Source organism: Oryctolagus cuniculus, chromosome 12, assembly GCF_964237555.1.
Source record: "Oryctolagus cuniculus chromosome 12, mOryCun1.1, whole genome shotgun sequence".
Lineage (NCBI taxonomy): Eukaryota > Metazoa > Chordata > Mammalia > Lagomorpha > Leporidae > Oryctolagus > Oryctolagus cuniculus.
The window spans coordinates 114,126,636-114,138,415 of NC_091443.1; the positions used below are offsets into that span (position 1 = coordinate 114,126,636).

Genomic DNA, 11,780 nt, shown 5'->3' on the forward strand with positions numbered 1-11,780 from the left:
TCCTCTTCCAGTCTAGCTCTCTGCTGTGTCCTGGGAGTGCAGTGGAGGATGGCCCAAGTGCTTGGGCCTTGCACCCGCATGGGAGACCAGGAGAAGCACCTGGCTCCTGGCTTCAGATCAGCACGGTGTGCCGGCTGCAGCACGTCAGCCACAGCAGCCATTGGAGGGTGAACCAACGGAAAAAGGAAGATCTTTCTGTCTTGCTCTCTCACTGTCCACTCTGCCTGTGCCTTTCAAAAAAATGTTTTCCTAAAGTTTCCAAAAAGACTTCCAAATCAAGTGTTAAAAATACATTTGGATACACCCACATTGTCAAAATTCACAATCTAATGTTCTGTTAACAACTTATTTCTAAACACCTAGTGCTGCTTTTTCCATGCTACCCATCAAGAGGTTCATATGGAGTTGTTCTTGATTCCCGTAGTGGCGCAAGGGGAAGCTGTCACAATGTCTGGAGCCCTTGATGTCCTTGCAAATGAAAGAGGAAGATGTCCGCAAATTTCTTCGCAGGAACCCACCTAGGTGGCACCAACTTTGACTTCCAAATGGAACAGTACATCTACAAAAGGAAAAGTGATAGCATCTACATCATAAATCTGAAGAGGACCTGGGTTAAACTTCTGTTGGCGGCTCGTGCTATTGCGGCCATTGAAAACCCTGCTGATTTCAGTGTGATATCCCACACAAACACTGGCCAGAGGGATGTGCTGAAGTTTGCTGCTGCCACTGGAGCTACTCCCATTGCTGGCTGCTTCATAACTGGAACCTTCATGAACCAGATCCAGAAAGCCTTCCAGGAACCATGGCTTCTGGTGGTTACCGATCCTGGGGCTCACCACCAGCCTCTCACAGAGGCATCTTATGTGAACCTGCCTTCCATTGCTCTGTGTGACACAGACTCTCCTCTGTGCTATGTGGACATTGCCATCCCATGCAACAACAAGGGAGCCCACTCAGTGGGTCTGATGTGGTGGATGTTAGCCTGGAAGGTTCTGTGCATTCATGTACCATCTCCCATGAACACTGCTGAAGGTCATGCCTGATCTCTACTTCTACAGAGATCCTGAAGAGATTTAAAAAGAAGAGTGGGCCACCACTGAAAAAGCTGTGACCAAGGAGTTTCAGGGTGAATGGATGGCTCCAGTCCCTAAGTTCACTGCTACTCAGCCTGAAGCTGCAAACTGATCTGAAGGCATGCAGGTGCCCTCTATGCCTATTGAGCAGTTCCCCACTGAAGACAGGAGTGCTCAGCTTGCCACTGAAGACTGATCTGCAGCGCCCACTGCTCAGGCCACCGAGTGGGTAGGAACAGCCACAGAGTGATTTAAGCTGCTTTTCACAGTCTCTGAAGCAAACATGGAAATAAGGTTGATGGAAAACAAACACCAGTTTCTACAGAAAAAAATAAATAAAACACAAAGTGCCACTTTCTTAGACCCCACAATAAACCCAATCCTTCCCAATAACCCGTTTGTAACCCAGTTTGTACCACACATGCGTTTATAATCTTTTTTTATTTTTTAAGATTTGCTTATTTATTTAAAAGGCAGAGTTACAGAAACAAAAGGAGAAACAGAAAGGGAGTGAACCATCTGTTGGTTCACTTTCCAGGTGGCTGCAACTGCCAGTGTTGAGCCAGGCCAAAGCCAGGAGCCAGCAGTGTTTTGTCGGTCTCTCATGTGAGTTCAATGGCCCAAGCACTTGGGCCATTTTCTGCTGCTTTCCTAGGCCATTAGCAGAGGCCTGGATCAGAAGTGGAGCAGACAGGACTCAAACTAGTGCCAATATGTGTTGCCAGTGTCACAGGCAGCAGCTGTGCCTTCTGTGCAACAATGCCAGCCCCTGAGCCTCATGAGCTCATCAAAAAAGTTACTGCACATGTCCTAACCACAAGCACTTATGACAAAATTGTTACTAAATATTCACTCCATTCTTGCATAAAATCACCATTAACCAACAATGCCAGTGTACATTACCTTCATGACTTCATGACATGCTGGCGTGTGTGAGCCTATGTGATACAGTGAACATGTGTACTTGTACAAGATTTTCTTACTCTTTTTATACTGCTTGCTTCCTCCAGTACCCTTTCCTCAACAAGAAGTCTGCAAAAGGTAATTTCTACCTGAAGTGAAAAGCCCCCAAGTAGCTTGTTCAGCAAGTGAGTTTTCTACTTATGAGGATTATTTCCTATTTCACCTCTGTATTTTAACTTGTGAATCAGTTTTGTGTTAGAAGGCAGAGAAAAGTCTGCCTTCTTGAGATTGAATTAAGGTTTCGATTTGATTTGGTTTTGGATTTTTTTTTTATTTATCTAAGGATGTTTCTTTGGTTGTCCTTTCTTCATGTGCTCCAATTACTTGGAATCTATCACATACTAGTCTCCTTGTGCTCCCCTATCTGTCAGCTCCATGGCCTCTTGTTTCCCTACCCACTGAAACCAGTGTACTTCCTCTTGTCAATTCTCCTATGATTGTAAATGAGGTTTATTGACTTTGGGCAGAAGTATCAGATGCTGAGACCTTAAAACCTTTCACATTATACCACTTACATTTTTATTATTTGCATAATATGGATATCCTCAAGTATGGCAACTCAACCCAAGATGAGACAATATAGCCAAGAGCCCATAAACTTAGGTCATACACCATTCAAGTAAGATATGCATATTTGTAGATCAAGATACTAAGGATATTGTATATCTTTAGCGATGCTGTTACCATAAATTCTGAGAATCACTTCAACACAGGATAAGGCTCAGATTTGATGACAGTCAAGCTGTTGAAAGCAGGCATGCTCCTTGACAAATGGTACAATGACAGGAAACTTTCTATCCAGGTGTTCATCCTTCACCAAATTTTCAAAGCTTGATTCACGCTCAAAATTGCCTTGATCTTGAGAGTAGAGGTTGGTGTTGTGGTACAGTTGGTTAAGCCACCATCTGTGATGCTGGCATCCAATATGGACTTTGGTTCAAGTCCTAGCTGTCCCACTTCCAATCCAGCTCCCTATTATTGTGCCTGCACAAACAGTAGAAGATGGCCAGTGTGCTTGGATCCCTGTCACTCTTATGGGAGACCAAGATAGAGTTCCAGACTCCTGGTCTCAGCCTTGCCCAGCCCTGAATGCATGAACCAGTGGATGGAAGTCCCATCTCTCTGTCTCTCCCTGTCTCTGCCGGTGACTCTGCCCAAGTTAATAAATAAATTTTTAAAAAATATTTCTGGTCAACCAGTATACCTCCTAAAAGAGAAACACAAAATCAATTTTTGCACATTTTGTTTTCACATTTTCTTATAAACTTTCTTGATATTTGTGAATTTTTATGAAAGTAATTAATGAATAAGTGTTGTGGCACAGCAGCTTAAGCCACCACCTGCAAAGCTGGCATACCCATATGGGCATCAATTCATATCCTGGCTGCTCCACTTCAAATCTAGCTCCCTACTAATGTGCCCAGGAAAGCAGCAAAAGGTAGCCCAAGTGCTTGGCCCCTACACTCATATGGAAGACTCAAATGAAGCTCCTGAATCTTGGCTTCAACCTGGCCCAGCTCTGGCCCCTGTGGCTATTTGGGAATAAATCACTGGGGTGAGCATCACTCTCTCTCCCTGTCTCTTGCTCTTCCTTCCCATCTCTTTCTGCAATTCTGCTTTTCAAATGAATAAAAATAACAAATATTTAAAAAAACGAATGTAGCTTGATATTCCTTTTTTGAAAAGACAGATTTCCATATAATGGTCATGAAAATGTTCTATTAACTATCAATAGGGGGGAAAAACACAGATACTGCCTTATTGTCTTTGTTCTAATATTCTTGATTTTTTTTAAAGATTTATTTATTTACTTGAAAGTCAGAGTTAAACAGAGAGAGAAGGAAGGAAAGACAGAGAGAGAGAGAGAGAGGTCTTCCATCTGCTGGTTCACCCTCCAATTGGCCACAATGACTGGAGCTGTGCCAATCCAGGGGCCAGGAGCTTCTTCCGGGTCTCCCATGTGGGTGCAGGGGCCCAAGGACTTTGGCCATCTTCTACTGCTTTCCCAAGCCATAGCAGAGAGCTGGATTGTAAGTGGAGCAGCCAGGACTTGAACCAGTGCCCATATGGGATGCAGGCACTGCGGGTGGCGGCTTTCCCTGCTATGCCACAGTGCTGGCCCCAACATTCTTGATTCTTATTTTTATTTTCAATAACATGGTTATGAAGATAATAATTAGTGTATTTCCATACTTAGAATACATGTAAAACTTTTTTTTAAAAATAATTTATTTATTTATTTGAAAGGCAGAGATACAGAGAGGGAGAGAAGGAGAGGAGAGAGAGAGAAAGAGAGAGAGAGAGAGAATATTTCATTAGCTGGTTTACTACCCAAATGGCCATGATGACTGGAACTGGACTGATCCAAAGCAGGATCCAGAAGCCTCCACTGCATCTCTCAGGTGGCTGCAGGGGCCCAAGGAGTTGAGCCATCCTCTGCTGCTTTCCCAGGCCATAGCAAGGAGCTGGATCAGAAGTGGAGTAGCTGTGCCCATATGGGATGCCCACACTGCTGACAGAGGCTTAACCTTTTAGACCACAGTGCCAGTTTCTACATTCAAAACTGTTTTAAACCCCATGTCTATTCAGAGTCTTCCAGCGCAAGATACACCCTAATGAATTCTATTTTGTTGTATTATAAATGTCTGTTCTGCATGATATTATCACAAAATAATGAGAGGTTTAACTTTCCTTACTTCAGGCCATGCGTTCGTTACAGTCATGTCATTTGTGAGCAATACTAGGTTTGGGTTTTTGAAAGTCTGAAGGGAGATTGCACCTATATTTAAACTAAAATTCTAAGACTTTTGTAGATGAGTGTCCACTAACCAAATGTTGGAACAGGCAGTCACTCTTTTTTTTTTTTTTAATCTTTTTCATTTATTTATTTTTCAGGTAGAGTTACAGACAGTGAGAGGGAGAGACAGAGAGAAAGGTCTTTCTTCCTTTGGTTCACCCCCCCAAATGGCTGCTATGGCCAGCACTGTGCCGATCTGAATCCAGGAGCCAGGTGCTTCTTCCTGGTCTCCCACATGGGTGCAAGGGCCCAAGCACTTGGGCCATTCTCCACTGCCTTCCCAGGCTACAGCAGAGAGCTGGACTGGAAGAGGAGCAACCAGTACTAGAACCTGGTGCCCTTATGTGATGCTGGTGCCACAGGTGGAGGATTAACCAAGTGAGCCATGGCACCAGCCCCCAGGCAGTCACTCTTGATATGTTCACACAAGGGAGGTAATTATTGCAAACTAGGTGTAATCCTCAGTCCTCTTTAGAAAAATTTGGCAGTAATTAGTGGTGGAGTGAATGTTCCAAAGAAATACCTGCAGGAAAGTCACAGCAGGCAGAAAACGCAGATTAACACTTCTGTGTTACTGAGACATGAAGGAGCTCAGTAAGAGGATTTATTTAAGTGGTAGTGATGGTTTCTCACACACTGTCTTATCAGTAAATCATTAAAGTCCACAAAACTCAATGCAATTTTAGATATTCAACCAGGAACAGAGCCCACAATCACAATCATAAGAATTGATGGAAAATAGGAAATTAAGTAAAATATCTATAAAAATTATAAACTAGTGTTACCTGAGAATGGCAGGGTTCTTGTCTTCACGCAAGAAAGAATTCAGGCGTGAGACAGAGAGCAGTGGGAGGTAAAATAGCAAAGTTTATTAGGGAAGGGACATCCGTAAGGACGGATGGGCACCTCTCCAGACAGGACCTGAGAGAGTGCCCAGTCGCTTGGACTGGGGGTGGGGGGAGGGTAAGGTTACATGGTTGAGTAGAGATTACACCTGGGCAGGCCAGGGGGGCTGCTTAGGGTTTTTAAGGAGATGAATCTTGCTTCCCCACCTCTGCTCCTCTTGGAACAAAGGGCTTTTTGGATGTAAATAGAAAAACTTCTGAGTTTTCTCCCTGAAGTTATCAGACAGGGGGAAGTAAAACAGGGAGGGCATTTGAAGTGCAGATACTGGGCTGCACCTGGAAGGTTATCAGGCAGAAGGGGTGGGACCCCCACCTGGCAGGTAGCAGGGGGCAGGGCAGGATGCAGATACTGGGCTGCCCCTGAAACATTATTGGGATGACTTTGAGATGCAGATGCATATGCTGGACATAGACTAGGCCTTTGTCACACACACATAAGCTCATATCTGACTTCCTACCTAACACTAGTATTGTAAATACCAGCAGTGAAGATTTGAAGTTTGAAATTTAAAAAATACCACTTATAACACATAGATAAGAAAGAGAAAGGGGAAAGGGAAGACAGATATACAAATGAGATAGAGACATATAGGAAGAGAGAATAAGGGGAAAGTAAAGGAGGAGGAGGGGGAGGAGAAAGAAAAAGGAAGGAAGGAAGGACGGAAGGAAGGAAGGAAAAGATCTATTGACTTACTGAAATACAGCTCCAAGAAGATGTGTACAAATATTTTTGGCAAAAATTATAAAAAACACTATCAAAAGAAAATGAAGAAAATGAAAATCAATGGGTTATATGCCTTCCCAGTGACAGAGTCACAGCACTATTTATATACCTATTCATGCAGAGAGAGATATCTTCCATCGCTGGTTCACTTCCCAAATGGCCTCAAGAGCGGGGTCTGGGACAGGTCAAAACCAGGAGCCAGCAGCTCCTCCTGGTCTCCCTCATGGTTGGCAGGACCGAAATACTTGGGCCATCTTCTGCGGATTTTCCAGGCACATTAGCAGAAAGCTGGATTGAAGTGTAGCAGATAGGTGAGCACCAATAGGTGCTCACATGTGATGCCAGTGTTGCAGACAATGGCTTAACCCGCTGCACCACAATGTCACTCAATTCAATATTACATTTAATTAATTTTAAATATTACAAAGTCAAATGATGTGACAGAAAAATAACCCAAGAGCATGAAGAAAAGGTCTAGAATCCAATCAAGATTTGGTAAATTGTCGCTCACAGTGAAAATCATTGAAGCCAATGGCACAAGTGCATATAGGAGACGACGAATCATCAGGGAGATGACAGCGCCCCCTGCTGTCGGGAGCGGCAGTCCTGAAAAGCTACTTCAGCCTCGAGCTCATGCCTTGCCCCTCCCCTCGCCCACCAGGGCAGCACCAAGTGACCACCCCCAGGCTAGGGGTGATTCTGATTGGCTTTGTCTTCTCAGACGTCGTGCAAGCCCACACTGGCTGTGTGAACAGTCGAATCAGGCATGCCTGGAAACACTGGGTAACTAGAATTTTTTGGCCCCACCATACTCAGTTCTGTGCGTCTCCTCCGCGCGGCTCCCTCTCTGCCACTTTGTGCATTTCCTTCACCGCAGGAGCTCTCTGCAGGACGACTTGGCAAATGGTGAGTGTGTGGGGAGAGTCCGCCTGGCGTGCCCGACAGGCACTGGCCCCACAGCTGGGATCCTGGGTGTCTGTCCTGTTCCTGCATGCAGCGATTCAGCTCAGCCCTGGAGCCCAGCATCTTCCCGAATTGTGTGGTGAGGACCGGAGAGACCTCAACGAGAATTCGGACTTCCTGCATGGTTTCCATGCAAGGGAGTAACTGTGATGTGGGGCTCCTCCGTCCCACCCACGCTTTTTCCGAGGAATGACCAAAACTGGGAAACAGGTTTAATACCCGTGATCCAGCCCTCTCAGTATAGCTATTTCTGTTAGAGTTGGATTGCTCTTGCCACCCCAAAAACGCTCCAAGAGACCTTCTCTCATGCAATTAACAAAGGGTAAGGTTTATTGATGATCCGACATGTCGGGGCCCCCGTCCCAGTACAGGTGAGCGGCCCCAAATAGTCTTGGGCTGGGGTTTTATACACATTTAAACAAAGAAAATCAATCATTGCATAGATCAGACAGAGGTATAGGGTAAACAATTGATACAAGTTAAGTGATTTTACAACCAGTTGATTTATGAATACAGGGAGTGATACCTAGGAATGCAGCTGAATGGCGATAAGGGACACATTGTGGGGTCAGGGGTCCAGGAGGCAGAGATATATGGTGACTTCTTCTATCTCACTTGGGTGAAACTAAGGTTACTCTCACATTGGGGTAATTTACTGACTAACTTTATAGAGAATGGCTATGCAGAGCAAGTCTAACGAGGTCAGGAAAGTTCACCAGAGGAGGTTGGGGGGGGGGGGTTTAACTTTTTAACCCTTCATTTCCAGGGTCTAAGTTTGTTTCCTGTTGCTAATTACTGGATAAGTTATGAAGAAATTGTCTTATTTGGCTCTATGTTTTGGTTCAAAGTTGTGAGGCAGCATCTGGTGATGGCACAGAAACCACGTGGACATATAAAGGGAGTGTAGAACAGACCAATATAAAATGGCTTCTGGAGATATCCCATTAAAGCTCACTAATCACATGAATGGATTGATTCCAGTCACTTCCTATCAGGGTCCACCTGGACCTACTGCCTGACTTCTTCTCATAATTGGCACTAAATCTCCCGTGAGTTTCAGACGAGTCAGACAGGTTCAATATAGGGCACTAAACATGGCAACAGCTACCTAAATGTCCACATCTCTTCCCGTATTGCCAAATGGCATCTTCCTCCCCTAGAGTTTGTAACAACACGGATAGTTTTCCAGATTATACATTTCATTTCCTTTCAGTAGTCTAATGGTCTTTTCCCACAGAACAATCAATAACTCTAAAAGGTTTGTTTTTCTGTCTGTGAACATTTCACATGAGAGAAAATCAGAGGGTGCCTACTGGAAACTCCAGTGTAAAAATCTGTCTGCAGTGGGAGTTTATAGCAATGTTTAAGATGACACTAGGGCCCTCCCACTTATTTATTAGGTGCCTGGGTGTAAGTATTGTGTGCTAATGACATGGCTCTGGAAGGGATCCCTTGATGACCTCAGAATAATGACAGATAACTAGCAATAGCAAACGCACAATTTGGACTGGCGTCTTCGTGGGATTGTGTCGTAGAACTGATCCCTGAATCAGTGAGGCCTCTGCTAACTATAGATGATGCCAGAATTGAATTATTCAGCTGTTAGTACGTGTTGGAGCAAAATCACTTACTTGGTGATAACAACAAAAGGACCCCACAGGTCCAAATCTTGAAATGACTTTGAGTAGATGTTTGATTGCTGTTGAGAGTTATGACTGTGGATGAGTGAGTCATTCCAGATTGTTGGGAAGTGAAAGTAGGAAGTGTGGAACCTCTAGAATTACATTTTTGGCTGCTGAGTAACTATTGGTGAGCCCCCCACCCACCCACATCCACCCCCCACTCCCCCCCTCCCCCACCCCCCGCAGCATCTAAACAGTGGAAGTAATGCCTGAGGCTTGGGAACCCTGTTAACTTTGGGGTGTGGGTTCCCTTGTGAACTGTGGATTATGCAAGCTGCTTCCCAGAGCCTGTTCTCTTTCATGTCTTTGTCTACAAAGCTGCCTTTTAATTACACTATGCTGTCTTATTTAGGAATTGTGTATCATGATTTCAGTGTTACTTTTTTTTTTCATGGAACCTGAGTTTATTCAATATTATGCTTTGTGTTTTTTGTGGTTTTTTGTTGTTGTTGTTTTGTTTTGTTTTGTTTTGACAGGCAGAGTTAGTGAGAGAGAGAGACAGAGAAAAAGGTCCTCCTTCCGTTGGTTCACCCCCACAAATGGCCACTACGGCCAGCGTGCTGCGCCGATCCGAAGCCAGGAGCCAGGTGCTTCCTCCTTGTCTCCCATGCGGGTGCAGGGCCCAAGCACTTGGGCCATCCTCCACTGCACTCCTGGGCCACATCAGAGAGGTGGACTGGAAGAGGAGCAACCGGGACAGAACTGGCGCCCCAACAGGGACTAGAACCCGGAGTGCCAGCACCACAGGCAAAGGATTAGCCTAGTGAGCCATGGTGCCGGCCTCAATGTTATGCTTTGAAAAAGAAAAAATAATTCTTGATGTCTTTTATTTTCTGCCAAGTTTAAAAAAATATGTAAATGCCTGTAGAGTGACTACCCAGGTAAGTAAATAGGCCTTGGTCAGTTCAGATGTCTTCCTGATCACTTCTCTTTCTGTACCCAGAAATGACCCAGTCTGACTCAATTTGGTTTTGTTTGTAGCTTGCTATATATTTCTTCAAAGGAAAATTTTGCTTGGTTTTTTTTGTTTTAAATATTCAATAAATTGAAATTCACTATAGAAATGATGTTGACATTTTTCTTTTTCTGTCTGAATATTTTGCACACATCCTACTCTCTGAGATTGTGTGGTTCACTAGGTTCACTCACTTATGGGACATGTTTCATGTTTATATGACATTGCGATTTAGTAAGTAAAGCTACCACCTGCATAGCCACCATCCCATATGGGCACCGATTTGTGTCTTGGTTGCTCCACTTTTTTTTTTTTTTTTTTGACAGGCAGAGTGGACAGTGAGAGAGAGAGACAGAGAGAAAGGTCTTCCTTTGCCATTGGTTCACCCTCCAATGGCCGCCGCAGCCAGCGCGCTGCAGCCGGCACACCGCGCTGATTCGATGGCAGGAGCCAGGTACTTCTCCTGGTCTCCCATGGGGTGCAGGGCCCAAGCACTTGGGCAATCCTCCACTGCACTCCCGGGCCACAACAGAGAGCTGGCCTGGAAGAGGGGCAACTGGGACAGAATCCTGTGCCCCGACCAGGACTAGAACCCAGTGTGCCAGCGCCACAAGGCGGAGGATTACCCTAGTGAGCCGCTGCACCGGTCGATGCTCCACTTTCAATTCAGCTCTTTGCTAATGACCTGAGAAACACAGTGAACATGGCCCAAGTGTTTGGGTCTCTGCCACTCATATGGGAGACTGGGATGAAATTGTTAGCTCCTGGCTTTGGCCTGTCCAGCCTGGGCCATTGGGAAGTGAACCAGAAGACGGAATACCTGTCTCTCCTCTCTCTGTAACTTTTTTAAAAATATTTATTTAGTTTTTTGAGAGGTGGACGTACAGAGAAGCAGAGAGAGAGACAGAGACAGAGAGACAGAGGTATTCCGTCTGCTGGTTCAGACCTCAGATGGCTGCAATGGCCAGAGCTGTATCGATGTGAAGCCAGGAGCCAGGAGCTTTTTCTGGGTCTTCCATAAGGGTTCAGGGGCCCAAAGACTTGGGCCATCTTCTACTGCTTTCCCAGACCATAGCAGAGAGCTGGATTGGAAGTGGAGCAGCCGGGACTAGAACCGGTGCCCATTTGAGATGCCAGCATTGCAGGTGTTGGCTTTGCCTGCTATGCCACAGTGCCGGCCCCCTGTAATTTTGACTTTCAAATAAATCTTTAAAAAATTGTTTGTTAATATTAATGACAAAATCATTCTTGCTTGTTTTTGTCCTCCAATTACTAAGGCATAGTAGATTCTTTAAAATTTTATTGATTTGAAAGGCAGAGTGACAGAGAGAGGGAGAAAAGTGGAAGAGATCTTCTATCTGTTGAATCAGTTTCCAAATGACTGGCATAGCCAAGCATGGGCTGGTCTAAAACCAGAGGGCTGGAACTCCATCCGGTGCTCCCACATGGGTGGCTGAGGCCCAGGTTCGTGTGCCATCTTCTACATTAGTAGAAAGCACGATCAGAAGCAGAGGAGCCAGAACTTGAGCCTGTGTTGTGATACAAGATATCAGCATCGCAGGTAATGGCTCAACTCATTGTACTTCAATGCCAGTCCCTGGAAAATTTTACATAATGAGAAAAGTTGGATAGGTTGTAGACTAGACAAATTCAGATTTAGTAGGATGTATTGATACAGTAGATAGAATAATTGTCTGAATTTTCATGCATGTATATCT

General features: G+C 44.8%; 1 pseudogene; it reads left to right on the forward strand.

The window, feature by feature from the left end:
* The first annotated feature begins 447 nt into the window (after positions 1–447).
* Positions 448–1,323, forward strand: LOC127488458 (small ribosomal subunit protein uS2-like; annotated as a pseudogene).
* Positions 1,324–11,780: the final 10,457 nt, after the last annotated feature.